This window comes from Rhipicephalus microplus, unplaced genomic scaffold (genome assembly GCF_043290135.1).
Source record: "Rhipicephalus microplus isolate Deutch F79 unplaced genomic scaffold, USDA_Rmic scaffold_427, whole genome shotgun sequence".
Taxonomy (NCBI): Eukaryota; Metazoa; Arthropoda; class Arachnida; order Ixodida; family Ixodidae; genus Rhipicephalus; species Rhipicephalus microplus.
The window spans coordinates 32,501-38,669 of NW_027464991.1; the positions used below are offsets into that span (position 1 = coordinate 32,501).

The 6,169-nt window shown below is 59.3% G+C and overlaps 1 non-coding gene across 1 annotated transcript; it reads right to left on the bottom strand.

The window, feature by feature from the left end:
• Nucleotides 1-1,278: 1,278 nt before the first annotated feature.
• LOC142794437 (small subunit ribosomal RNA) lies at nucleotides 1,279-3,093 on the bottom strand. The gene has a single exon (XR_012892340.1). It is a non-coding gene; the product is annotated as a small subunit ribosomal RNA (ribosomal RNA).
• Nucleotides 3,094-6,169: the final 3,076 nt, after the last annotated feature.

The window sequence follows — 6,169 nt, forward strand, 5'->3', positions numbered from 1 at the left end:
CCGTGGCGTCGCGGTTCACCACGGCAGGCGGGTCGGTCTCCTCCGCATAAAAAGGGGGACCCCCGCTTTTTGTTCCACGAAATCGCACAAGCTTTTTTCGCATCCACGGTTTGCCACCGCACACCAAAATGCCGATCCGGCTGCCTACTTTAGCCAACAGGTGGAGCCAGGCGCGCCGTACTTGCGCGGCACTTCCCACGTCCACCGAAGTCGGTGCCAAGGACCACTTTCGGCGCCGGAGCCGCGTACGAGCCTACTCGAGGCGGAAGAACGAAGCCAGCAAGGGCCTGGCCGCAAGTGCGTTCAATTGTCGGGACGTCCAAGTCCCTCGTTCTTCCGTGCTTCCTCTTTCGGCAAGTCGTTGCGGCACCTTCCCAAAGCGCGCAGACCCGCTAATCGCGACGAGCGCGACGTGGCCGTGCCGCCTTTCCCTCGGCAGCAAGCAAAACGCCTGGCAACGTCGACGCTCCCCTAACCGCGATCTCGCACCGTGTTTCGTGTGGCGAATTCAAAAGCCGGCCGGCGCTGCTGCAACCATTACGGTCGGTACGCATACGCCGCGGAGGGCGGGACGGTCATCGGAGCGTGCGGTTCCTCCATCGAGTACTGCGCACCTCGGCCGTCGCATCGCCGTGCCATGACCGGCCGCGCGTCAACGCGAACCGGTGCCAGCGAGATCCCTCGCCTGCAAGAACCGACCGGCAGCCTCCGTCACCCGAGGACGCGGAGGCGCTTGCCGCGGACGGCGGGACGGTATGCACTGGTGCACAGCGGACCCGTCACATCGCCAGTTCCTTGACCGACCGCCGACGCTTGTGCCGTTCCTCTCGTACTTGGCAGTCGCCGCGCGATTGTCGGGTCTCGTTCTTGCACGCTCGAACGGTCGGGAGGGCACTCGGCTGGCGTTTCGGGAACGCGCAGCCTCGCCTTCTACCGACGTAACCACGACTCGCCGTTCGCGCTCCGCCGCTCCTGTTTACAGTACTAGGCGGTCCCGCAGCGGTCGGGTCGCGCATTTCGAGCGCTTCGAGCCACGGTGCAGTGGCGGGTCGAAAGCCGACCTATGAGTGCGTTGCGCCGTTTGTACCCGCGTCCGCCACCTGGCCGACCGTCCAAGGTCGCGGTGTTGGCGTCCGCTGGGCGCAACAATTTGTCACGGGGTGCCGCTCCACATTCAGGCAGCCCCGTGGGGAAAAGCCGACCCCGCGTCCAAACGGGGTCAGCGGCAGAAAGTGTCGGGCGCAGACGCAGCTGAGGCGCTCACCCTTCACAATCCGTTAATGATCCTTCCGCAGGTTCACCTACGGAAACCTTGTTACGACTTTTACTTCCTCTAAATGATCAAGTTTGGTCATCTTTCCAACAGACCGGCGCAACCGAAAGGCCGCGCCGGACATCGGTCCGAAGACCTCACTAAATCATTCAATCGGTAGTAGCGACGGGCGGTGTGTACAAAGGGCAGGGACGTAATCAACGCGAGCTTATGACTCGCGCTTACTGGGAATTCCTCGTTCAAGGGGAACAATTGCAAGCCCCTATCCCAATCACGAAAGAAGTTCCACGGGTTACCCAGTCTTTTCAGACAGGGATAAAGACACGCTGCTTCCTTCAGTGTAGCGCGCGTGCGGCCCCGGACATCTAAGGGCATCACAGACCTGTTATTGCTCTGTTTCGTGCGGCTAGGAGCCGCTTGTCCCTCTAAGAAGGTTGTAAGGTGCTGGGAACCCCGCACCTATTTAATAGGCTAGAGTCTCGTTCGTTATCGGAATTAACCAGACAAATCGCTCCACCAACTAAGAACGGCCATGCACCACCATCCACCGAATCAAGAAAGAGCTCTCAATCTGTCAATCCTCCCAGTGTCCGGGCCGGGTAAGTTTTCCCGTGTTGAGTCAAATTAAGCCGCAGGCTCCACTCCTGGTGGTGCCCTTCCGTCAATTCCTTTAAGTTTCAGCTTTGCAACCATACTTCCCCCGGAACCCAAATACTTTGGTTTCCCGGAAGCTGCCCGCCGAGTCATTTGAGTAACTCAGGCGGATCGCTGGTTGGCATCGTTTATGGTCAGAACTAGGGCGGTATCTAATCGCCTTCGAACCTCTGACTTTCGTTCTTGATCAATGAAAACATTCTTGGCAAATGCTTTCGCAGTAGTTCGTCTTGCGACGGTCCAAGAATTTCACCTCTAGCGCCGCAATACGAATGCCCCCGTCCGTCCCTCTTAATCATTACCTCGTATTCCAAAAACCAACAGAACAGAAACGAGGTCTTGTTCTATTATTCCATGCAAGTTTATTCAGGCGACTCGCCTGCGTTGAGCACTCTAATTTTTTCAAAGTAAAAGCACCGGCCATCTCGAGGCACACAATGAAGTGCACCAAGAAAGAACCGGCATGATGTTCAGTCCGAGCCGTCGCATCGGGTAGATGCACTACTCGTCTGGAACTGAGATCCAACTACGAGCTTTTTAACCGCAGCAGCTTTAGTATACGCTATTGGAGCTGGAATTACCGCGGCTGCTGGCACCAGACTTGCCCTCCAATTGATCCTCGTTAAAGGATTTAGAGTGTGCTCATTTCAATTACGGGGCCTCAAAAGAGTCCCGTATTGTTATTTTTCGTCACTACCTCCCCGTGCCGGGAGTGGGTAATTTGCGCGCCTGCTGCCTTCCTTGGATGTGGTAGCCGTTTCTCAGGCTCCCTCTCCGGAATCGAACCCTGATTCTCCGTTACCCGTAACAACCATGGTAAGCAAGTAACCTACCATCGAAAGTTGATAAGGCAGACACTTGAAAGAAACGTCGCCGGCTCGTGGCCATGCGATCAGCACAAAGTTATCCAGAGTCACCACACAATACGGGCCGAAACCCGATCGATCTTGGTCTAATAAAAGCACCCGTTACCCAAAGGGCTCCAGGCTCACTGCATGTATTAGCTCTAGAATTGCCACAGTTATCCAAGTAGGAAGAAACGATCTAAGGAACCATAACTGATTTAATGAGCCATTCGCGGTTTCGCCTTATTTCGGCATGTACTTAGACATGCATGGCTTAATCTTTGAGACAAGCATATGATTACTGGCAGGATCAACCAGGTAATCGTTCGACTGCGCGTCCGTCCTCGCCTTCGGCGGGCCGGACGCAGTCTGTGTGCGGCGGAGGCCACCTTCAGGCGCCCCAACACGCTTATTTTGCACTCCGAGATGACGGCGTTCGAGCTCGCTACGGCACAACCTTCCCGAAAGACGAGTGGGAGCCGTGCGGCAAGAAGCACGTTCATGCTCGCTCTTTTTCGTTGCATCGACTCGGTCGCGCCGTGCGGGTTGCCCAAGCCCGCTGCACTGTCGGTGGACCGGCCGGAACTAGCAACGGAGCCGAGACTGCAAAGCCGCCTGACGACGGGTCACGCCCGCGTCTTCGGCGCTTTCGCATCTGAATCGCCCGAGGACGACACGGAACACACCTCGATATCGTGGTAAAACGGCACCGTCCGACAACCAGCCCCTAACGCATCAAGCGGATGAGGCTGCAGACGACTGCCGTGGATTCCCCTGGAGCAGACCCGAGGACACGCTTGACGAGGCCGAAGCCCGCCGCATATCAGACACCCGGTCGCTTTCGCGTACGCCGCTCACGAGAACCCCCACATAATAGCAGCGATAAGTACCCAGACCTCCTTGGGCACTAATACGAGCGTACTCGAGAAAATTTCACCGCGGGTGTGCCCCGAAACGTGTGGCACGTTGAGCGTGCCACAAGTCTACGTCGCTCTCAAACCCGCCGAGGTCGTAGAATTTGCGACCCTACTCACGAAATTCCCACCGAGGATACGGCCGCAAACGTACCGCACCTTGGGTAGGCCACGAGTTTGTGCAACACTACGCTGACGGCACAGCACCGAGGTCGTGCGCGCACGCACGGGAAAATTCCGCCGCGGTTTCTGCCGAAAACGTGAGGCACCACGACTCTCCGCAAGTTCGCGTCGACTGCGAAAGACCGAAGTCGTGAACGACGTGTCCGCTACTCGCCGCCGACACGCTGGACACCAAACGTACAACGACTCGACGGCGTCGTAGAGGCCCACGACGCGGTTTTCCTTAACGACGTCTCGGCGTGGCACCGACAGGTTAGAACGGCCGACCAACGTTCCCTGTCCGCCGTTCGGCTCAGTCGAAGGGCTCGGCGACTTCGGCAACGCTGCGAAGCCGCACGGTGACGCACGCCATGTCCCCATTTTTTTTTTTTTTTTCTTTCTGCGTCTGCCGGGGTGCCCCTATAATAGCAGCGATAAGCACCCAGACCGCCGTGGGTCGCTCGCCCCGGCTGACGTGGTTTTTCGTACTCCTGCGGCGGTCGCCGTCAAGCACGTCCAAATACGCTACTTTCGTGGGCGCATTCACGCTCTTTCGCTTCGCCGGAGTGCCAGCACTCACTCTGCCAAAAACGGCGAACATCCGAGCGGCGGTTCCCACTTTTGCGTCGGCGTCGCAAACCCCGCCCCGGCAGACGAGGTTTGCCGTACTCGTGCGACGGTGGCCGGCGGGCACGTCGAAAGACGCCGATATCGTGCGCGAATTGGCGCACCTTGGCTTCACCGGAGTGCCGCCACTGACTCCTCCAAAAACGGCGAAGATCCGAGCGGCGCTTCCCACTTTCGCATCGGCGTCCCGAACTCCGCCCCGGCTGACGCGGTTTACCGTACTCGTGCGACGGTCGCCGGCGAGCACGTGGAAAGACGCCGATATCGTGCCCGAATCGGCTCCGTTCGGCTTCGCCGGAGTGCCAGCACTGGCTCGGCGAAAGACGACGAACATCCGAGCGACGGTTCTCACTATTGCGTACGCGTCGCAAACCCCGCCCCGGCAGACGCACTTTGCCGTACTCGTGCGACGGTCGCCGGCGAGCACGTAGAAAGACGCCGATATCGTGCCGGAATCGGCCCCGTTTGGCTTCGCCGGAGTGCCAGCACTCACTCGGCCACAAACGGCGAACATCCGAGCGGCGGTTCCCACTTAGCCGTCGGCGTCCCGAACTCCGCCCCGGCAGACGCGGTTGCCGAGCTCGTGCGACTAGCGACCGCGAAGCCGTCTCGCGACGCCGCTTTCGTGCGCGGCTCCCACTGCGACCTGGGTCACCCGAGGTCGACGAGCAAGAAAGAATGTCGAAAAAAAATTTTTTTTTTTTTTGCGTCTGCCGGGGTGCCCCTATAATAGCAGCGATAAGCACCCAGACCGCCATGGGTCGCTCGCCCCGGCTGACGTGGTTTTTCGTTTTCCTGCGGTGGTCGTCGTCAAGCACGTCCAAACACGCCACTTTCGTGGGCGCATTCGCGCTCTTTCGCTTCGCCGGAGTGCCAGCACTCACTCTGCCAAAAACGGCGAACATCCTAGTGGCGGTTCCCACTTTTGCGTCGGCGTCGCCAACCCCGCCCCGGCATACGCGGTTTGCCGTACTCGTGCGGCGGTGGCCGGCGGGCACGTCGAAAGACACCGATATCGTGCGCGAGTCGATGCTTCTTGGTCTCGCAGGAGGGCCGCCACTCACTCCTGCAAAAACGGCGAAGATCCGAGCGGCGCTTCCCACTTTTTCGTCGGCATCGCAAACCTCGCCCCGGCAGACGCGCTTTGCCGTACTCGTGCGACGGTCGCCGGCGAGCACGTCGAAATACGCCGATATCGTGCCCGAATCGGCCCCGTTTCGCTTCGCCGGAGTGCCAGCACTCACTCGGCCAAAAACGGCGAACATCCGAGCAGCGGTACCCACTTAGCCGTCGGCATCCCGAACTCCGCGCCGGCTGACGCGGTTGCCGAGCTCGTGCGACTAGCGACCGCGAACGCGTCTCGCGACGCCGCTTTCGTGCGCGGCTCCCATTGCGACCTGGGTTACCCGAGCTCGACCAGCAAAAAAGAAGGTCGAAAAAAAATTTTTTTTTTCTGCGTCTGCCGGGGTGCCCCTATAATAGCAGCGATAAGCACCCAGACCGCCGTGGGTCGCTCGCCCCGGCTGACGTGGTTTTTCGTACTCCTGCAGCGGTCGCCGTCAAGCACGTCCAAATACGCCACTTTCGTGGGCGCTTTCGCGCTCTTTCGCGTCGCCGGTGTGCCAGCACTCACTCTGCCAAAAACGGCGAACATCCTAGTGGCGGTTCCCACTTTTGCGTCGGCGTCGCCAACC